The sequence below is a fragment of the Lathyrus oleraceus genome, chromosome 3 (genome assembly GCF_024323335.1).
Source record: "Lathyrus oleraceus cultivar Zhongwan6 chromosome 3, CAAS_Psat_ZW6_1.0, whole genome shotgun sequence".
In the NCBI taxonomy this organism is placed as follows: Eukaryota; Viridiplantae; Streptophyta; class Magnoliopsida; order Fabales; family Fabaceae; genus Lathyrus; species Lathyrus oleraceus.
The window spans coordinates 436,519,209-436,542,957 of NC_066581.1; the positions used below are offsets into that span (position 1 = coordinate 436,519,209).

Sequence of the window (23,749 nt, forward strand, 5' to 3'; positions counted from 1 at the left end):
GTTTATGTTAAAAATAGTTATTTAAAAAAACTGCTTTAAATTTAACTCTTATAATCTCCACAAACAATATCATAATCTCCACAAATAATATCTTGATTAAAAACAGAAATAATTTCATTGAATTTGTTACTAGACTAATTAACAACAATAAAATTCTTCAACCTACACTATGAATATAACAAAATATGAAACATGAAGAATCTTTATGTTTTTTCACTTCTAGTTCCATAAGCAATTAATCAGCTTCTTCTGCAATAAGCTTAATGCTGCATAAAATAAAATGAAATTACAATAAGCTTAATACATTAAGTCAAAACAAATCACGCAACAACATAAACCCACAAATGCAGAAAATGCACATATAATAAATTGAGTAGAATATGTTAAAAATAGGAAAACAAATTATGATAAAAAAACACAATAAAAAATCTGATATGAATATGACATTTCCTTATTCAATTGGTATGTATGATGTTGTTATAACAAACCTGCAGATCACACTTCAAGATATAAATATTAGTGAACAGGTCCAGACTCTAATATCTCCAGCATTACTGATGAGCATTCATCACTAGTAGTTCAAAACTCGGACCGCTTGGTACAAACATGACATGCTACATGCCCTGCAAAAACACATACACAATTAGGATTCACACCAAGACAATGCATCCATTCAATTTAAATTCTTTCTAACATACTAATAGCCTAGTGTAATTACTGCAATCATCCAATTATTTGAATTATCATATCATGACTTACAAGTTTGATGATAATAGCAGTACAAGCATTCAATGCACCAACAGCCTAACAGTTTGATAATTGGCCAATGCTAACATATTTCAGTCCATTACAATAACTAGCTTCATAACATTTAAGAACTAATCATAACTTGATTGCATTACTTTTTCACAAGATTCTACACTAGAAATTTAATGATTTTCTTACTGAACTTTAATGTTCAACTCAGTAAATCAATTTACCTTCGACTGACTTTTAGCAAGAGCCAATTCACTCAAAATCAAATTTTTTCAATGCAGAATCAATTTTTTTTCATATTACAAATCAAACTTTTCAAGATTATATAGCTGACTTATTTCTGATATGGGCCCTTTCACTATTTAGAATCATGCAGTTCACAGCTGTAAAGACAAAAGCTATTAGTTAATTGCTCAATGTGATTGATTTGTATTCTCTCTTGTAGTTTGTCTGGATGGATCTTTACCGGCTTACCACTTCCATCGCGGATACGGTTCAGGATCAAACAGTTGGTTGATACATCTAGAGGTATGTGATTGTTCGCGAGATTCATGAACTTTGAACTATGTTCATCTAAGACTGGACATTAGATGTAAATTTCTTTTGGTGACAGGGAGGAGGCTGGTGTGGAACTATCAGAAACTGTATTTACAGTAAGAAAACGCGGCACGGTTCATCCTATTTTATGGAAAAACAAATACCGTTTATCGGAATATTGAGCAGCAAAGCCGAGGAAAATCCAGGTCATAAATCTTAAACTCGTCAACATTGCTTTTGTTTTCATAATTAACTACGTTGAAATTAACACCTTTTCATTTGGATGAATCTGTCTGCAGATTTTTACAATTGGAATCGAGTAAAAGTTCGTTATTGTGACGGGGCATTGTTTAGCGGAGACAGTCAAAATGAGGTAAAAACGAATACAAACTCTGGACTTCCGGCTTAAAACTCACTCAGTGATTGAATTAATGCGCTGAGTTTATCTTTGCTCCATAGGCAGCAGGGTTGTATTTCACAGGGCAGCGCATTTGGCAGGCTGCAATGGAAAATTTAATGTCGAAAGGAATGTGATATGCCAAACAGGTTTGTCTCCGAAAACTCCAAAGAAAAATAATCTCCTTCCTGAAATCTGCTTGATACATGTTTCTTTTCTTTTTCAGGCTCTTCTATCCGGATGTTCTGCGGGAGGTTTATCAGCTATACTACATTGCGATGAGTTCCGGGAATTGTTTCCAAGAACCACTAGAGTAAAGTGCTTTAGCGATGGTGGATTATTCCTTGACTCGTAAACAATAACTAACGAACATTCAATTCTAATCCACTATTATTCGCGGAAGCTGATCTATATCTCGATTCTTGTTTGACGATAAAATAATTCTTTCCAATTTCAGCGTTGACGTATCTGGCCGGTGTAGTTTAAGGAAATGGAAGTGTATCTTCTACACTAGAAATTGTTTTTAAAAAAGTTGAAGCATTCTCGCACCATATCACATTATCTAAATTAATGTTCTTTTAGTTTTTGCTGGAAGATGCATCGTGCATAAAAGTTATCAGAAATACTCAACATCAATTAAAAGAAGCTTCAGTAATTATAGAACGTACCTGGGCTAGAGTTAAATTAAAAAAGCTAGAAGCATCACTATCTCTTCTCTGTACACATACACAAGACAGACTTCTACCAAGCCATGCTGTTGATCCTGCCACAGCCTCCGCTGTAATGAAACAAAATTGCCTATCAATGACTACTCAAAGAGCTTTTACGCTACAAATTTCATCCTAAGTTAATAAAAAAGCAAGATTTGTTCAGTAAGCACTTATTTTATCCTTAGCACACAGTTTCTTTATACTTCAGTTTCCCATGTAAAAACAGAAGCATCAGCTTATTTGAACCATATTTTCATACCAAAAAGATGAATGCAAGTTTCTATAACTGGTTTTTTTCTAACAGTTTACATAATTTACATTTGATTTCAATTAAATCCACAAAAAAGGATAAAAACAACAACAAAACAACAACAATGACTAAATTGTGTAAAAGCATCCCAGTACATCATCTCCTTGAATTCAATTTCACAGCAAAGAAAGAAACTGTAAATTACTTTGTTTATTTCCCAAACAATTTATGTGTTCCTAATCACATTAAGCTTAACCTATAAACCTCTCAAACAAAATAAACAAGCCAATTATAGATGAATTTCGTGAACACCAGATCTAGAGGGATAAAAAAGTAAAATAAATTAACAATGGAATTGAAAGGAAAAGAAAAGTAGATATAAAAAATTCACCTACCAATGCAATTTAAAATAAATTCTGAGTTGCAAGTTGAAGGGTTTGAGAAGAAAGGGTTAGGGTAGGGATTTGGTAGAAGATACACCAGACAATCTTTGTTTCAGTTTCTGAGAATTAGGGATTCTGAAATTTGAGAATTAGGGATTTGAAATGATTATTGAAAAATGGTAACCGTTTACTTGAACCGGTTTGTAATAATGGTTACCGTTTTTTTTATAATTTGATAAATGGATCACCAATTTCTAAATATAATTTTGGGTTGGGCTTTAATGTTTGGATTAATTTGGATAGGAAATTGGTTTATGGTTATTGGTTATTTTGCACACCCCTAATGTCACCGTATCTGTCATGCTGAAATGTGTTTTCTTAATTTAGTGAGTGCATTACCTTTTTAAAAAAAACATGGGGCTTTTTAAAAAAGGATCATGCTAAATCAAAACTACACTAAAAAGTGAGTAAAATAGGAACATGAATTATACTTAAATTTAAAACATTGTAAAGATTTTCTCTTAACCAAACATTTTAGCTATTTGAATATTATATTCAATTATATGGTTTGATATTTTGATTTTGATTTATTATTTTTGATTTATTATTTAAAATATTTGAAATGAATATATGGATTTTTTGAAATTATTTTATTTTATTATTTGTAATGTAATTTGATGTTGGAAAATATAAATATTTTTATTAATAAAAATTGATTTCATTAAATGGATGGTGGCGAGGCGGGGATACTCGAACCCAATCCGTTTAGGATTGATTTAAGTTTTAATTATTCATTCTTGTTGGGGTTTGGGATGGAAAACGAAGATTGTATAGGAATTTAGGTTTGAGTTTGAACGAGATGAAAATCGTTCCCGACCCGCCCTGTTGTCATGCCTACCTTTATATCTCATTAATGTTTTACCTCACTTTGTAAAAGTTTCACGAGTTTGTCTAAAACATAACAAACGCACACCCATTCTCGCTACGCGAAAAATACAGAGTCTCCACCAAACTTTATTTATTTCAAAGGAAAGGGAAAATATCGATAAAATCCCTAAAAGAGAAGAAGATGGTCGTCGCAACCAAATTCGAGTCCAGGAGTCAATTATGTAAGAGAAATGTATTAACACCCCTCACATCCGTTGTACTCAATGAGAACCGTTTTGATTGTTTTGCACGAATGAGTGTTATTATCTAAAGGTTACTTGCAAAAAAAGAAAAATTATGTTTTTAATTAGTGTGCTCGCTAAGGATTCGGATCCTCGTGCCTACGTATTTTTATAGTGCAATGAGAAAGTCAGAGCTTCGTAGTTCATGGTAGAAAATACGGATCTGTTGGTTGTTTTTAATGGATGATGTTAACATTCGCATTTAAGCAGTTAAATGTTGCTTGTATGCTCGCGTATGAGAGGCTTACACATTGTTTGTTTGCGGTGGATCGAAAATAACATCCTTTGCGAAAGGTTTGAATTCCCTAAGGCGGGAAATTGAATTTGATTGATTGTGATTGATTTTAGAGTAGGAGACAAGTATCACACTACAAGCTAAGTACGTCCGACAATCCAAGTACTTGGGAGCTGAAAGGACACGTGCATCCTGACCTCTCTTTTTCATCCCGAAAGATTTTTGTTTATGAAATTTGAGAGGCGAGTTTAATTGTTGGTACTTAGAAGGAGACAAGCATCTAACCACATGCTAAGTACGACTGGCAATTAGAATACTCAGGAGCTGAAAGGACAAGTGCATCATGACCTCTCTTTTTCATCCTATGAGGACCAAATTAAACTCTTTTATTTTTAAGTGTTTCGAATGGAAGACAAGTATTGAGCCACAATCTAAGCACGATGGAAAATCCAAGTACTTGAGAAATAATGTGTACAGATACGTACACCACATCCTTTTTCATTCGATTTATTATAAAAATATTTTGAAAATGACTTGGCGTTGGGTCAAGTGTTTGAAGTTGAATAGAACAAAATGTCTGAATTAAATGAAAGAGGTACTTGATGTACGATCGAGTACTTGCATTCAATTAAGTTTGGTTTGGAAAAAAACTTGATGTTGGATCAAGTTTATTTATGTTATTTTGAAAAAAAAATCTTTTTTAGATCGCTTTTGATTATCTTAGTTAATGGATGAGTGAGGAAGTGATAAAATGGAAAGCATTAAAATTGTTACATGTTCATGGGAGGGGTACATTTTGCCTAAAAGGGGGATTATCATACACCATACAAAATTAAACCATAAGCGCATAAGAATTATTCAAGTGGCAAAATCATAACCATAATTCATGCATGCAATCAAGAGTAAATGATTTAATTTCTAATAAGTTCTAATTGAAAATTAAAGAGCTAAATTCTAAAATAAATTCAATTAAAACCTAAAGTAGAAATCTATCCTAATTAAACTAGCCATTTTTAATGTGTATTTTTTATGAATTAACATGACATTGAAATTAAGCATATTGGAACCTAACCTCTAATGGATTTTAACGAAGAATTAAAGAAACTCCTACAATTCAATTCAATTCAATTCTAAAAGAGAAAATATTCTAATTAACCATGATACATGAACTTACTTTGAATTTACATGAATTAAAATGTGCATGGTCATGAACTAAAAACATAACAAAAATGACAAAAGAATGATAAAAAAACAAGGAATAAAAGTTTAGTAATGAAATCTGCTGGGACGCATAAACCAGTAGGTGTGCAGCTTAGAAACAGAGGCTTTGGGCCTAACAAATAAGGCTTAAACACAAGGTGTTGTTGTTGGGTTCAACAAGGGGTAACCTAAGTAATACAAGGGTGTAAACAACAAAATAGTGGGCTTGAAGGCTCTAACCCAACCTAATTTTCCAAGGGAAGGGAAACAAATTCAGCAAAGCATTCATCTACTCTACACATCATGTTCATGTTATCTCTCTCAAGAACACCTTTACCGGAACTTTTACTCCACCGTGCTGGAGAATGCGGAGTTGGTCGGAATTACCAAACATCACCATCAATTTACTACTCTCAACCTCATCTATCCTAATCTCTCATCAATTCATTCTAGATATTAACCAATTCTTTAAATTAAAGCAAGAAAGTTATGAATCCTAATAATGAAAACTGAAATTAAATGGAGGAGAAGAAGAATCAAGCCACCAAACCTCGGGCTTTGATTCTCCAATGTAAGAACTACATTGTGGTATCAAAAATTCAGCAAACAAATAAGGTATAAAAATTCACCGACCTGCAAGACGGAGGATTGTCTTGGAATTTGTTGAAATTTGAAGATGAAGAAAACTCGAGGTATGCTACTTTGAACCTTTAATCTTCTACTTCTACTATGAACTTCTTCTCTTCAAGAATTAGCTCTGAAATTTTTTGAACTGAATTATTGTTGTTGATTTTGATTATGTGAGTGTGAGAGTAGTGTAGAATATAAGAGACTTAGCTCAATTGGTGACAAACTTCAAGGTGAAGCTTGCTCCAATGGTGACAAAGCTTTAGTGTGGGGAGAGGATATGGAGAAGATGAATTGAGAGAGTGATTTCTGAATTTGTAATAAGTGATTTCTGCGCACACAAAAAATGATTAGGTTTCCCTTTGGTTAAAGAGAGTGATACATTTATATAGGTGATTTTCCCAACTATTTTGGTGAGATTTTCCGGGCAGTGGCGGTTAGAAGTTTGGGCGGCAGTTAGTGTTAATGGATTTCAAGAGCAAGTTGATTATGAAGTTAACAATGTTACTGAGCTGTTAAATTATTAGTTAGAACTGTTATTGAAATGTTAAATGCAGGGACTATTATGGAATTTTAGCTTGGTTTGATGTTAGGATTGGAAATAATTAGTGTAGTTCAAGTGTTGTTGAATGTTGATGTGTTAGAAATTCTTCGTTCAAAGTGTAAATGTTATTATTAGTTGCTGCATAATGTTATTATTGTTATGTATTATGTGAATTAAAACGGGTTTTGCATGTTTGAATGGCACTGCAATGCTAGAAATGAACTGGTTTTTTGCTACGGTTGCAGGTGTAACCAGTTACCAGATGTCGTGTAACCGGTTACCAACACGAAAACATGTGTTCTAGGATGGTTGTATGAGGCTGTAACATACTTGTAACTGGTTACCTTACCGTTGGTAACCAGTTACATACTCGATAACCTGTGTTCTTGCTGCTACTAGAATTGATGAGCATACAAGTGTAACTAGTTACCTGATTCTTGGTAACGAGTTACCAAAATGCAATTTTGGCAGGTTGGCCACTGGGATGGCATGAATAGAAGGTGTAACCAGTTACCTGATTCTTGGTGATCAGTTACAAAAACAAATTTTGGCCTTTTTTCTATGTTATGATGTATTGGCTCATGCGCAATGTCTTGACCTTTTGTGGTTCATTGTGTATTGAATATGGTATATTTTTGCAGGGTTGGCACATGGTAAGAACAACATTTTGGCAAGTCATTTTGGCATCTAGGAAAAACTAGACGATTTGGAAGCTCAAACATGGAGGACTCATGAAGGGATGAAACAAGTGGGGTCTAGGATAGTCAGTTGACTTTGGTCAACTATTTGACCAAAAAGTCAATAGTTAACCAAGAGTCAACTGTGGGTTAAATGATGTAAAATAGTGTAATTTGGTTTTGAACTTTTTTCTAATGGAATGAGATGTTTTTGAAATGGAAATTGGTCTTTTTGTAATGTCTTATGTTTTAAGATAAATCCCTCAGGGTCTTGGTTTGAATACTTGAACTTGTACTTGAATGAAATTGAATGACACATGATTTTAAGGGAATGGATCTTGATTTCTTTGACTTTACTATGAATTGCAAAGCCTCGTCTTAAATCCATACCAATTGGCAAATTCCATAAAATATTAGCCAATCACTTGCAATCCATAATCAGATCCAATGCCCCGATGTAGTCCACATGATCCACAAGTATCTCAGACCAAAATTAAGTGTAGTACCAAATTATCATATGCTTGACTCTTAAGAACACCATGAAGAGGAACTTATCCAGAACTTGTGCCATAAACACCAACCTCTGAATTAATGATGTTTATCTAAGAAATGCAATTGTACATGAATGAATATGGCATGAGTATGTAGATGAACTAAGGATCAAAGGTCGGATGGAAAGTGGAAAGAAGTAGGGAAAATTTTGGGGTATGACAGTTGCCCCTATTTAATCTTCTTGGATATGACGATATGAATAGTAACGACTTTTAGATATTTGAGGTAGAAGAGGATTAAATACCGGAATATCCAAAAACTTTGTCCATTAAGAATGGAGTGAATGTAATGTGAGGTAAGTGTAATAGTGTGAAATTGTTAATGGAATGGAAGATAGGCTTCTGTAGGGTCATCTGTTGGGGATTGGCTGAAATATTATGTTGGGGATGTAGATCATCTGCAAAGAGAGATGTTTGTTATGCATGATGTATGCAACGTGCTATGTATGCAGTGTATATGTTTGATTTTTTACATTTTTGCCTCCACTAACACATTTTGGCAGGTATTGGTGGTTGAGATATTTCTGTAGGGTTCCACAAAGGTAAGAAGATTGTATATTTGCAAAAGGAAAGTAACATAGGTAACTTGAAACTCTCTTCTGAAAAAGGCGGAGAGATCTTGCAAAAGGAAAGTGAGACTTTGCTGGGGAATGCTACAAGATTTTCCGCTACGACATGTAGAGGAAACTTGCAAGAGGAAAGTAAAGAAGTATGACGTTTCCTTACACAAAAGGAAAATGATGAGTCTTTAGCAAAAGGCCAAGAAGGCACGTGAATGGTGAATTTGATTTCTCAAGCAAAAGGCAACGAGGATTCCTTAACAAAAGGCTAAGAAGAAAGATTAAAATGAACTAGTTTCTCATACAAAAGGTAATGAGAACTCCTTAACAAAAGGTCAAGAAGAAATATGAAAGTGAATATGATTTTCTCACGCAAAAGGCATTGATAACTCCTTAGAAAAAGGTTAAGAATAAGGAGTGGATTGAATATGACTTCTCATGCAAAAGGAAATGGGAACTCCTTAACAAAAGGTTAAGAAGAAAGATGAAAGTGAATTAATTTTCTCACAAGAAAGGAAATGAGAACTCCTTAACAAAAGGTTAAGAAGAAAAAGTGAATTAAATATGATTTTCTCACGCAAAAGGCAATGACAACTCCTTAACAAAAGGTTAAGAAGTAAAAGTGAATTGAATATGACTTCTCATGCAAAAGGCAATGATAACTCCTTAGAAAAAGGCTAGGAAGATGGGTGAATTGAATTGGTTTTCTCTTGCAAAAGGCAAGGATAATTCCTTAGAAAAAGGCTAGGAAGGCAAGTTAATGGTAAACGTGATCCCTCACGCAAAAGGCAGTGAAAGGATTTTCTCACACAAAAGGCGGAGAGGACTTGCAAAAGGAAAGTATAGGATGAAGTAAACTTCCCTATGAAAAAGGCAAGGGAGACTTGCAAAAGGCAAGCGAAGGCGATGCAAAAGGTAGAGAATACTTACAAAAGGTAAGCGAAGGTAGAAATGTACTTTCCTATGCAAAAGGCTAATGATACTTACAAAAGGTAGGAAATAAGAAGTATACCAATATATTTTCCCATGCAAAAGGAAAAAGGGGCTTACAAAAGGTAAGCTGAAAGAGTAACTTCCCATACTAAAGGCAGGGGGTACTTACAAAAGGTAAGTAAGTTAGAAATAGAATTCCTTGTGCAAAAGGCCAATGTGGACTTACAAATAACAAGCGTAAATCAAAAGGTCTTCCTATGCAAAAGGCAAGGGGAACTTACAAAAGGTAAGCCAAAATAAAGACTTCCCATGCAAAAGGTAGGGGGAAATTGCAAAAGGCGTGAGTATAATAGATGATAATCCCCATGCAAAAGGCAGAGAGAACTTGCAAAAGGCAAGAGAATGACATGATATCTAACATGTACAACGGAGGAGATGAATCTCTCAAAATATGGCAATCACCTGGACTTGCCAAATATATGTCAGGTGTCAAACAATCGAGAAAGGAGTAAGTTATACGTCTAGTTTCGTATCTTGTACTCAATATGAGAAGTTTTGACAAAGGTAACTTTCTCGTGCAAAAGGAAGTGATGACTTACAAAAGGTATGTAAGTGTAATCAAAAGAAGCTTTTCCATGAAAAAAGGCAGGGAAGACTTGCAAAAGGCAAAGGGGACTTATAAAAGGTAAGCAACAAGAGAAACCTCCATGCGAAAGGAAAGGGAACTTGCAAAAGGCAAGATATTGCGTATAAAATTTTCTTATGCAAAAGGCATAAAATACTGTCAGAAGTCCAATAATACTTGCAAAAGGAAAACGAAGAAGAAATTCTTTGAGAGAACCTACCGGGAATACCAATTAGGAATTTTGTAGGGATGATGTTCTCTTCTAGAAATATTATTGTCCCAGCTGAGGATTTGTCTATGATTTAGAGGAAGGCTTGAATCTGGTTTATGCTAAGTATGCATGTTTGATTTTGTATGACGTAACGCTCCATCTTGATGGACATGCTATGTGCTTTAGTGATGCAATGTTATGCAATAATGGATTACTATATGCAAGATACCAATTGTGATTGGGTTCTGTGGTATGTTTGGACTATACAGGGCCAAATGTTTTTTGTCAAAAGGGATGAAGGTTAAGAATTTTAAGTACCAATGACCATTGGGTTTATCAATTAGAATTAAGGTTTCAAGTTAACGGAAAAACGAGTTTTTAAGTATTCCAATGATGATTGGGCTTTATAGGGTATCAACCGAGGTTAAACTTTGATTTTTGTTGAAGGTGCTTAAAGCTAGATGAGGTATGACAATGCCAAAAAAGACTGGGCTTTTAAGGTTCTAATAAGATTGGGCTTTATGGAGATGCCAATAAACATTGGGCTTTGGCTTTGCTTGTAAGAAGGAATTGACTTCCCGACATCTTGGTCTCTTGGTATTGTTGTAGTGGTGAGACAAATATGGGTCTTCTAGCACCCCAAGCTTGATCTGAGCAGGCAAGTTGAGTGTCAATTATCTTGAGTGAATGACAATTATTGTAATCTGTTAGGTCAAGGTAACCTTTATGATTTTGTGTCCTTGTGCATCATATGAAATATTTGGAAATCGTGGTTATCCTTCAAACATTTCAAATTCAAAGCAATTTTGTGTTTTCTTTCAACGCTTTTGTCATTATCCCCAAAATTTTCAATGCATTGTTTATCAAAAATAAATTCACATTTTGCAAACAAGCAGAAAAAGTAAAAATGAGGAGCACTTTTGCTAAAAGAAATTTTATTGATTAGAAATTGATCCGTAAATGGTCGATTACATGAAGAAGAAATTCCTAAAAGAGGTAATTGCAAAAAAGGTAAAAATACAATGGCAATGAGAAAACCTCGGATTTCCATTGAGTTCCAGTTCTGCTGTGACCCTTATATCCTTGAAGTTCCTTGTACTTTGCTTCCGAGGAGAGTGATTGGATCGATTCTTCCCCTACGGGGTTTCCATAGTTGTAGTGATGGATTCACATATTCTCGACAGACCACAACCTCTTTCCTTTTAAGTCCCTAATTTTACCTAGACCGCCATTCAGGTTTTCAGTCTACCGGGATATCCTTTTTTGCCTAAGTTTCCCCTTAGGATTTTCAACTTAGCGGGTTTTTCATTTCTTTTAATTTTATTCATAATTTTTTCCTGGACCTTTTCTTTTTGTGATCCACTGGGATGCCTATTTTTTTCCTAAGTCGCCCCTTAGGGTTTTCGACTTAGCGGGTCTATTTTTTTAGGCGAAGTATTTTTTGACTGCATCTGCATTCATTGAGGATGAGAGATCTTCACCATCCATAGTTGTGAGAATCAAGGCTCCTCAAGAGTAAATCTTTTTCACAATGTATGGTCCTTCGTAGTTGGGTGTCCATTTTCCCCGTGAATCTGTATGAATTGGCAGAATCTTCTTCCACACCAGGTCTCCTGCCTGGAAAAATTTAGGGCGAACCTTCTTGTCAAATGCTTTCTTCATCTGCTTCTGGTATAGTTGACTCTGGCAACGGGGTTGCCATGCGTTTCTCTTTGATAAGGTTGAGTTAATTGAGCCTCGTTTGAACCCATTCAACTTCTTTAAGCTTGACATCTGTTAAGATCCCGAGGGAGGGAATCTCTACTTTGACAGAAAGAACTACATCCATGTCGTATACAAGAGAGAGTATAGTTGCCTCAATTTAAGTACGTACCAAAGTACGATATCCATGTAAGCAAAAGGTAGCATTTCATGCCAGTCCTTGTACATTTTCACCATCTTCTGAACAATATTCTTAATGTTCTTGTTTGATGCCTCAACAACGCCATTCATCTTCGGACGGTATGGCGATGAGTTATGGTGTTCGATTTTGAAACTTTTGCATAACTCTTTCATTATCTTGTTGTTAAGATTCGATCCATTGTCAGTATTGATCTTGTTGGGAATCTCGTAATGGAAGATGATTTTATTCTTTAGGAAGCGAGCAACCACTTGTTTGGTGAAATTTGCATAATAAGAAACCTCCACCCATCTGGTGAAGTAATCGATGGCTACCAAGATAAATCGATGCCCGTTTGAAGCATTTGCTTCAATATGTCCGATCACATCTATGCCCCAAATGGCAAAAGGCCAAGGTGATGTCAGGACATTCAAGAGAGTTGGTGGCACATGTACTTTGTCTGCATAGATCTGGAATTTGTGCACATTTGAACATGGCGATAACATTCAGTGTCCATTGTCAGCTAGTAATATCCCGCACTCAAGATCTTTTTGGCCGTTGTGTTCCCACTACAATGGGTCCTAAAGGAGCCTTCATGTATTTCTTTTATGATCAGGTATGCTTTGTGTCTATCCACGCATATGAGAAAGACTGAGTCATAATTCCTTTTATAGAGCATTTCCCCGTTCAAGAAGAATTTGGATGAGAGTTTCCTCAGGGTCTTCTTATCTATAATTGACAAGTTTTCAGGGTACTCTTGTTTCTCTAGGTACCTTTTGATGTCATAAAACTAAGTTTTATCATCAGATTCTTCCTCAGTTACTATACAATGTGAAGGTTCATCCAGGTGTTAGCTAGCAAATTTCGACCTAAGAAGCATGAAGCCAGGCCGACCAATGGGATGTCGGAAGCAGGATCCATGAAGAGAAAACCAAAAGGGTTGGGTCGACGAAAGAGGCGAGTCTGTCAAAGTCGAAGGCCAACTTACCATAAGGGGAATTGGTTGTGGGAAGCAAAGAGTGGGAAGTTACCAGCAACGTGGGTGACATGTTCCAACACGTGGCACATCATGAATGGGCCATAACCTCCTAGCAGTTATTTCTTACTACTATTTAAGCAGATGTAATTTTCATTTCAAGGGGTGACATTTTTAGCATTGCAATAGAAATACACTTGAAGTATCAAGCGTTAGAGAGAAAATAGTTAACTTCTTGCAAAAATGTACTTTTGCTTCCCCCATTATTTTCAACTCATTTAACTTGTCAAATTATTTTCATTTAATTCATTCATTTACATCTATATCTTGTCTTTTATGTTTCCTTACTTTTAATGAATTTCTAGTTTGCAAAGTATTTCACTTATTGTTTAAGTATTCCAAACACCTTACCAACAAAACCATCATATACTTAACACGTATCAGCCTAGGACTTTGTAGTCAGTCCTGCAAGTAAACCTCTATAGGAATGCTAAAGATTGTTGCGTAAACAAATTGGAACACCCTGTGGGACACGTTGTGTTCAGTATATGCAACTATGTAGTGGCAAGATGGTGTCACCAAAACCACATGAAGAAACATCTTTGGCGGGAGACACAATCGCGTCACAAACAACCGATGTTGGTTCTGGTGCTATACCCGCGGTTTAGACTACATATAGTGGGCCAATTCTAACACCACATCATCCTCAAATGTCGACACTGATGACGATGGGAACTTTTTGGGCAAGATATGCTCAGTTTTACAGTCCCAATGCACAGAACATTGGCAATGCCAACTGAGTTTATGGTAAGTATGCATAATATCTGTTCGACATTTGGCGAAACGTCATCATCGCCATTCCCACGTTACCAGGGTTAGGACCTTTGGCAGCCTAATTTGGTCGACCCCCGGGTTTTGGATTGTCATCTCAGTCAGTCCCAACTTTCACATGAAGTTCTGCCGCAGTCATGGGACAACAGATGGATGAAAGTAATCATGAAATGGTCCACATGCTGACTCAACAAATGGGCACCATACTCATACATTTAATCCAGGATTCGACCCAGAGTTACCAACAACTGGCAACTTAAGTTCATAAGAATCCCCCACCTCCGCCTTAACCGAAACCCCAGTCCGACAAGAAGAGATGGCAGACGAAACGGTCGAACAAGAATATTAGGAAGTCGAACAAATTCCTAGGATGGATAGAAGGCCTCCCATTGTTTTAATTAATAGGAACCAGGATCCCGACCATGTGGTCAGGCATATTCGACAAGAAGCAACAGATGGGGAGCAAAACCTAGAAGCTATTATCGAGCAAATCACAGTGCGAAATGGAATAAACCCAGGAATACAGAGGCCGACATATTCTTCTCCTTTACCAAATATTGTTTTATAAATAGAATTTCCTAAGGGGTGGAAGGTTCCAAAGTTCACCAAGTTCGACGGAGATACCAAAGAATCTACCGTCGAACATGTTTCTAGGCATCAAACCGAAGCTGGCGACATAGCGATAATGAGGATTTGGAGTTGAAATACTTTCCAAGTGCTCTTACAAAAAATGTGTTCACATGGTTTACAATAATACCTCCACAATCCGTCCAAATATGGACGCAGTTAGAGATATTGTTCCATGAAAAGTTTTACATGGGGAAGTTGAAAATAAGTTTAAAAGAACTAGCCAATGTCAAACGAAAGACCGCTGAGTCAGTTGATAAATACCTAAACAAGTTTAGACTATTTAAGGCTAGATGCTTTACTCAAGTCCCTGAGCACGAGTTAGTCACATGAGGTTTGGATTAGTCTATCAGAAAGAAATTGGATACTCAATATTTGAGGGATATGGCACAATTAGCTGACATAGTTCGACACATCGAACGCCTGAAAGCTGAAAAGACCAAAACTTATCGATACCATAAGAAAGAGAAAGTGTCATATATCGGAGTTGAGGAGTATATTTTGAGGATGAAGAGTTTGTCAATGAAAGTGAGGTCAATATGGCTGAACTCAAGACAAGACCTTCTTACACGTGTAAGGTTTTAAAATCATCGAATGGGAAAAATCCCATCGAAGTAGAAAAACAGATATATGTTGCAAAGACTTACACGTTTGATATATCTAAGTGCAATGAGATATTTGACTTATTGGTTAAAGATGGTAAAATCATTGTTCCTCAGGGTTTAAAGGATCCCCCTCTAGAACAAAAAAAGAAAAGGGGATTCTGTAAGTTTCATAACTTTCTTGGTCATAAAACTTATCAATGTGTTCTTTTCAGGGACTTCGTGCAGAAGGCATTGAAAGAAGGAAGGCTTCAATTTGGCGAAAGGCCAAAGATGCAAGTGGAGTTTGATCCTCTGAAGGTTGAAGAAGCCTTGTACTCTGAACCTCTTGAATGCATGATGGTAGAGACTACTGATGGTCTCATGGAGTCTTTGGATGTTGTTTCTCTAGCTGAATCTTTTGAAGTATTAATGGTCGAGACTACATATGGTTTCGACAAGAGAACTGAAGATGAGTTGGAATCATGTTATCCCTAAGCGGGCGAAAGCCTAACAGATTTCTAAGAGAAATGCAAAGTGAGTGGGTCAAAAGAGATGCTATGTCTAAGGTGTAACGCTATGTTCGACGAGAAAGCCATTGAAAGATTAGAAGTTGACAAAAAGAAGGCACATGAAGAAGATAATGCCATGTTCGTCGAAACGAAGAATACATGAGGCAATTAGTGTTTGACAAACATGGAACACCACGTCGAAACAAAGAACACATGAGGCAATTCCAGCATCCTCGACCACAGACTTTCCTTCCGCAATCAGATATCCCACAGGAGAAGTGGGTGGAATCGGTGAACCCGAAGGGGGGAAAGAGGAAAAAGTGGAGAGTGCTAGATTTAGAAAAAGAAACAACGACGTCAGAAAAGAAGGTTGAAGCAAGGGACTATGTTGTTTCTCCCAACTACAAAGGAAAAAACCCAATGACCAAAACACAATGGAGGCATTACCAATGGAACAAAAAAGCTGGGAAAGAGGCTCCAATTTTGCAGTTGAAGCTTGTCGAAACCTCTGGACAGAAGAGGAAATTCGTCAAAGGAGTATGGACAGAAAAAAAGGAAAGATCGTGGCTAATCAAACAATGGTCGTGACTGTTGATCCTATAGGAAAGAAAGGAATGGTATTTTCCCAAAGTATGAAATGCTCGCCTCAGGTCGAGAAAGAGAAAGAGCCAAAGGATATGCTTGAAACGAATGAGGAAGAGCCTCAATATTCCCCTCAGTCGGATGAAGGGGAACTAGAATACTCTCCCCAATATGATGAAGAGTTCGACGAGGACATGTACGCCGATACGAATGATGACACCTATGGTGATGATTTCATCGTTAACCGCGACATTGTATCAGTATTGCCTGTAGAGTATGATATGGTATCAGAAGTCTCCGAAACAGAGGAAGACTTTATGCCAGATGAAACTATTGGAGGAATGGTGTGGTCGAGGAGCAAAAATCCATGTTCGAGAGGCCTAGCCCAGGGATGATGTACCATATGAAGCCTTTATTCATAAGGGCGAGGGTCAATGGGATAGCAGTAAAAAAGGTATTTGTGGACGGGGGTGCAACCGTCAACTTAATTCCTTATACCTTATTCAAGAAGATGGGGAAATGCGATAATGATCTCCGACAGCATAATATGGTTCTATCCAACTACGAAGGAAAACCCAGTAATATACTTGGTGTTATCCAGGCCGATCTAGCCGTTGGCACGACCACGTGCTCGACGCTTTTTATGGTAATAAATTCCAGAGCAAATTTTAACTTACTCCTTGGACGGGAGTGGATCCATGGAATGGGCACAGTACCTTCAATTGTACATCAAAGGCTCATAATCTGGCTAAAGGACGACATCATGGAAAACATCGAAGCTGACCAAAGTTATTACAGGGTTGACGAGGCAAAGGCTCGAGGAAATATTTCGACCAACATTTGGCCAACATCACACCTTGTGATGACGAATCGGGGTCCTATACTTCAGTCAACGCTGGTCGCGTGTTAAACCTCGATCCCGACCACAAAATCCTATGGGATGCTGAAGAGGAAATGGAGCCAGAAATGGTAACTCCACCCACGGGGTGCCCCGCGGTCAATGAAGATGATTGTTGAGTCAAAATGTTTGGCTCGAATTTTGGCCTATTTGGCTGAAAAACAAAAGAAAGTTGGCCCTAGAAGGGGAGAGACTTTAGAACGCGGATCTAAAAGCCAAAGAGGGAGAACATGGTCGACAAGACCAAACAACAACTTCGGAAATCTGGATGCTTGATTGCATCTATGACAATGAGCCTTTGGGGTTTGAGGAAAACCCATTGAATAAGTTGTAGAAAATGCAAGCACAAGACCCACTAGAAGAAATTGATCTGGGAGATGGAGTCACAAAAATACCAACATACATAAGTGTTAAAGTTGGGTCAAAGATGAAGGTTAAACTGATCAAAGTATTGATAGAATACAAATACTATTTCGCCTAGAACTACGACGAAATGCCTGGTTTAAATCAAAATGCGGAGGAGCATCGACTGCCTATTCAACCCAGGAAAAGGCCAGTAAAGCAACATCCTCGACGCTTTGCTCCAGAGATCATGTAATACCCCAAAATTTACCCTTCATTTTTCCTGGAAGCATGGGATTATGTTTTACACTTCATTAGCATCATATTAGGTCATACTCATTGCATACTGCATTAGTGACATGGAGATCAGGTTTTGATTGATCACTCCTTAACAGAAGGAGCCCACACGAAGCAAGATTGAGAATTGGACTTCATTTTCTAAGTATACAAGTCTCAAGGGTCTCAGGGGGGTCCAAGTATCTTATTATGGTCCTCAGTTCATCAGTGAAGGATTCAAAGCTATCAGAGTGTTCATCTGGATTTAATCAGAAATTAGGGCTTCATGGCTACCTGCAACAGGAAATGTTTGGGTGGAAGTAGAGGAGCTCATCCATGTCATGATTAGAGAGGCATCTTGGCCTAGGAAGATTCACAATTATCTCAGAAAGATCCATTGGCAATCAATGCAATCAGTTCTTGATCATTTTGCCCTAAAACTAGGGTTTGGTATAAAATCAGTTTATTTCTGATTCTTTGGGTGAAACTATTTTCCGTGGCCCTCCATATGTCCACAAGGGTCTACATACAAAAATAAGCTCTTTATTTGAGCTAGAAGTGCTTCAATTGATCAATGGAATCGGGAATCAGACAGTTTGGGAAAAGTCAACTATGGGGCCAGAAAAGTCAACTCCTGACATTTTGAGAGTGGAATCTCAAAATCCATGCCTAGGGGATCCTACATGTGAAATTTGATAAAGGTTGAATCATGGATTCATCATTTAATCAGGAATTGAAAAAGTTACTTAATTTGGAAATGGTTGACTTTCCATTTAGGGCAAGTTTTCATGATCGTTGCACTCACTTTAAGCCCATTTTGCATCAAGATAAAAGCTCAATTTGAAAATTTCTCAAGCATAAAATTTGTTCCTCTTATTCCAAGCTTTCTATAGATATAAAGTTTGCTCCATTTGGATTATAATTGAGAAAGTTATGCTTAGTCAAAGTGAGACATTTTTTTAGGACACTTAGAAAAATTTCTAAGTCCAAAATCTTCAAAATTTGTCAAGACTTCTTGGCTAGTTTTCTTGCACTTCAAGGAATTATTTGAAAATACTTTCTTCACAACAATTATACCTTGCCATGTCCTATTTCACATACTTTTGGAATCATCTCATTTGGGTCCATGGTTTGAGAGATACATTCATTTAAAGTGGGCATCATGACTTGATTTTCTAGGCAGATTTTGGGCCTGCCTGGCCCAATCAGATTTTCTAAGCATGTTGCACAAACCAGTCACGTTTTTTTTACCTCTTTTGGCCATGCATTGGACATCCATTCACTTAAGTTTGGCCCAAAATAACAACATTTTACACCTCACTTCACATTTTTATTCTTATGGATAAATCACTTATTAAAAAGCCCATGAGAACACCTAATCCACCCTATTTAAGAAGCTGAAACCCTAACCCTAAAGGAGCATTGGAATTTCGTGGCAAGGAGGCAAAACTTCATCACATATCAGATTCCATTCCACTTCTATTTTCCATTAGGTAATCATCTCTTCCATTACCATGTTTTGATATATCTACGCTTGCTTACCATGTTCATCACCATTAATCCTTCCTTTTTCATATTTCTTTTTCTTATTTAAAATATTTTCTTCGCCCATAAAATTACCCGAAAATATTTTTCACTTTTCTTAACGTTTTATTTAATTTTATATAATTTTTATTTTCGTATTTTTTTAATATTAATATTTTATTTTAATTATTTATTCTAAATAGTCCATTTTAACACACTTTTTTTATTGATTTCATTTTTATGACTTAAAATTATTGTTAGTATTTGATTTTTAGGATGAAGGTTGACCACTGTCTCATGGTCAACCTTACCTTTTCTTGGAATTTTATTTCGCATTTTCAATTTATTTTGGATTTATTTTTTGACCTAGTTTGGTTGGTTGACTTTTAATTTGACTTCTGTTTTATTTTAATTATTTCACATACCAATTTTATTTATTTTAAAAATATTTTTGGGGGATGATGATGTCCTGACCCCACCTTTTTTAGTTTAGTTTTTCATAATTTTCTTGATTAATTTACTATTTATTCTTGATTTATTTCTAACCTAGTCTTATTAATTGACTTTTGGTTTGACCTATGGTTTGTTTTAATTAATTCACATGCCAATTTTCATTATTTTTAAAATCTTTTTGGGGGATGATGATGTCCTGACCCCACCTTATTTAGTTTAATTTTTCATAATTTTCTTGATTAATTTACTATTTATTCTTGATTTATTTCTAACCTAGTCTTATTAATTGACTTTTGGTTTGACCTATGTTTTGTTTTAATTAATTCACATGCCAATTTTCATTATTTTTAAAATAGTTTTGGAAGATGATGATGTTCTGACCCCACCTTATTTAGTTTAATTTTTCATAATTTTCTTGATTAATTTTCTATTTATTTGTTATTTTTTAAGTTGACTTGAATTTTTAGTTGATTTCTTTATGATCGATGTTTGACTTAGGGATTACTTATGGCAATTGAAGTGATCTTTTGATCCTCCCTCGTTCATCTCATATGCCATGTGTTAGAGGCCTTTTACCTTGATTTTATTTGGTCCTTACCTCATTTCCTGATTAAATTATTCAGTGGACCCTTCGTGTGCATATTTTCATCTGTTTGATTCATCTATTATCTTTTATACTTGTTTCTCTCATTCATGCTTTCTATTGCTTGAATATTTAACATGTTCATACTCCCATGCGTTGTTTAAATGCTCCATTATTTGATTCTTTGGTTTGATTATATATTGTTTATTTATCCGATCTGATTGATAACTGTTGCCTACTTGTATGATGTATGAGACATATATTCTTATTGTTTGTTTGCCATGAACAATCCCCATTCATAACAAATGTACCCCTCTCCCATGAAGTGTATAATATTTATTCTTTCATTCTTTATTCATCTGTTAATACAAGAATTAAAACGAACATTCGATAATCATTTCAAAACAAGATCAAAAGCTCGATCCAACGTCGAGTAATCATTTTCAAAACTTAACAGAACCAGCACGTATTCATTCATCCTTTTGTAAGTCGATTGCCTCAGGCATCGTCATTTCTTTTGTAAGTCTATTGCTTCATGCATCGTCATCTACATGTAAGTCGATTGCCTCAGGCATCGCCATCTATCCTTATCCGTGGTTCCTCTCCTTGCTCCATCCGTCGACTCTTGTTCCGTTTAGGTAGCACCCATTAGATAGAACCCTTTGTATGATAACATAGGTAGAATTCCCTTATTCTTTGCATGCTAAAATTAGGTAGATGCCCCCTTTGTAAATCCTAAAACATAGGTCCATATTGCATGACAACTCTAGGGCAGAGCTTCCCCACTTTTAGACCTTCCGTGCGTCTCCGATCTTGTGGCATGTCAGTCCGTTCTATTGCAAAGAGGTAACTGCCTAAGACTCGATTCAGCGAGCTGTGACACCTACTGCTAGGACGTTGAACATATTGCCCACTTTCCTTTGACACAACTGGTGTCCTCTTTTGTAAGCCCATGTTCAGATGATAATCCTTCACCTCTAGTTAGTCGAACTACGACAACTCTGATTCTCATGTTCAGATGAGATACGTAGGCATGAGATGCGATGTCTTGCCGAGTTTTTGACTGACGACTAACAACTAATCCTTGCTTGCTTTCGCCCTTGCTGCGATTCTTTTCTCTCGCCCTCGTTGCGATCGAGACCTTCCCTTTCTCTTGCCCCAGTTGCAATCGAGACCCTTGTTCCCGTAGTTAGCCGAACAACGTTTTGCTCTGATTCTCATTCCAGATGAGATACGTAGGCATAAGACGCGACGTCTTATCGAGCACACTTCTCTTTAACCCATAGGTAGCCGAGCTACGAAGACTCTGATTCTCATACTCAGATGAGATACGTAGGCAGTGGATGCGACATCCTTGCGAGTCATTTTCTTTTAACCTTCCTTTTAGTAAATAGTACTTTAGATATACCTACACCCTTTAGACTAAAACAACACTTATGAAAAGGGCTCCCTAGGAGTACCTAGGATGTTTTGGGTGCTTAAAACCTTCCCATTGCATAACCAACCCCCTTACCCAGATCTCTGACATTTTTACTAGTTTTTGATTCGATAAAACTTTTAGGTTTTTGTTCGCTTTCTAACCATTCCTTTGGATAAATAGAAGTGCGGTGGCGACTCGACTTGTATGGTTTACCTTGGATTTAGTCAATATCTCTAATGGTAACGAATACCCCGCTACAGATCACTATAAAGATTAAGCAGGAGATCGAAAGACTTCTCAAAATCTAGTTCATCAGAACTGCAAGGTATGCCGAATGGCTAGCTAATATAGTATCTGTTGTTAAGAAAAATGGAGCTCTCAGAGTCTATATAGATTTTAGAGTTTTAAATAATACTATTCTAAAAGATGAGTATTCGATGCACGTGGAGGAGATGCTAGCCGATTCAGCCGCAGGCTTCGAATATTTGAGTATGCTTGATGGCTATTCTGGCTATAATCAAATTCTCATAGCATAAGAGGATGTCCCCAAGACGGCGTTTCGATGTTCTGGAGCTTTGGGGACATATGAATGGGTTGTGATGCTGTTTGTTCTAAAAAATGCTAGAGCAACCTATCAAAGAGCCATGAATGCCATATTCCATGATTTTGTTGAAAATTTTATGCAGGTATACATTGATGATATTGTGATAAAATCGTCATCTGAAAATGATCATCTCGATCACCTTCGATGCTCATTTAAGAGAATGAGAAAATATGGATTAAAAATGAATCCATTAAAATGTGCTTTTGGTGTACGTGCATGAGACTTCTTAGGTTTCGTGGTACACAAGAAAGGCATCGAGATCAACCAAAACAAGACAAAAGAAATTTTGGATCTCAAGCCTTCGTCAACAAGGAAGTCTTTGTTGGGGAAGATGAACTTCTTGAGAAGATTCATATCGAATCTAAGTGGCAAGACGAAGGTTTTTTCGCTACTCATCAAGATCAAGAAGGAGAGTGATTTTCACCGGGGACAAGAGCAGCATGAGGCTTTCAACGCCATCAAAGAATACCTTACAAAGCCTCATATTTTGTTACCTCCTAGTAGGAATAAAAATATGAGTTTGTACATTGCTACGTCGAATACGACCATAGGAAGTATGTTAGCTCAAGAGGATGTCAGTGGTGTCGAAAGACCCATATACTACCTCAGTCGAATTTTGGTAGATGCTGAAACTATGTACATGTAAGACCCTAATTTTGACCCTAAGATCCCTCATGCTATCTCATCATATGCATTAGCATTGGGATCACACCTTGGCATCCTCCTTACCCCTCATTCATTGGGTTTGCATTAGGAGAGATCACCAAGCACATTTGATTGTATCATACTTTGTCTTTCATTATTTACTAACTAAAATGACAAGAATATGTCTATGTATAGCTTTGTTTCTTTTGCAGGTAGTGTATATGTTCACCCATGCTCCATCAAACTCACATCTAGGGTTCGAGATCCTCAATGCAAGGATGCTAATCATGAGATGGTTCAATTGACTCTAGACATCATATATGGATCCCCATGATCCTTATTTATCATTTTGATCAAGAAATCATCAAGAGTTTGAAGCTTGTTTGCCTTGGAAGCCCTAATTCATCTGGACATCTTGTGTGACTTCCTCAGCAAGTTTCTTCATCTTTTGGTCAAATGTTTCAAGGGATACTTCATATTACATCGTATTACACATATATGATCCTCCATGAGTCCCAAATATCAATAGAATGTCAAGTTTGCCAGATGGTTCATGGTGGTTGACCAGAGAAAGTCAACTGGTCAAAACTGGGGTTCCCTAGACCCTATCTCCTACAACTTATGTCATATGAAAATTATTCCAAGATAAAA

General features: G+C 36.5%; 1 pseudogene; it reads left to right on the forward strand.

Annotated features, from left to right (window-relative positions):
• Positions 1–440: 440 nt before the first annotated feature.
• On the forward strand, positions 441–2,232 carry LOC127131599 (pectin acetylesterase 2-like; annotated as a pseudogene).
• Positions 2,233–23,749: the final 21,517 nt, after the last annotated feature.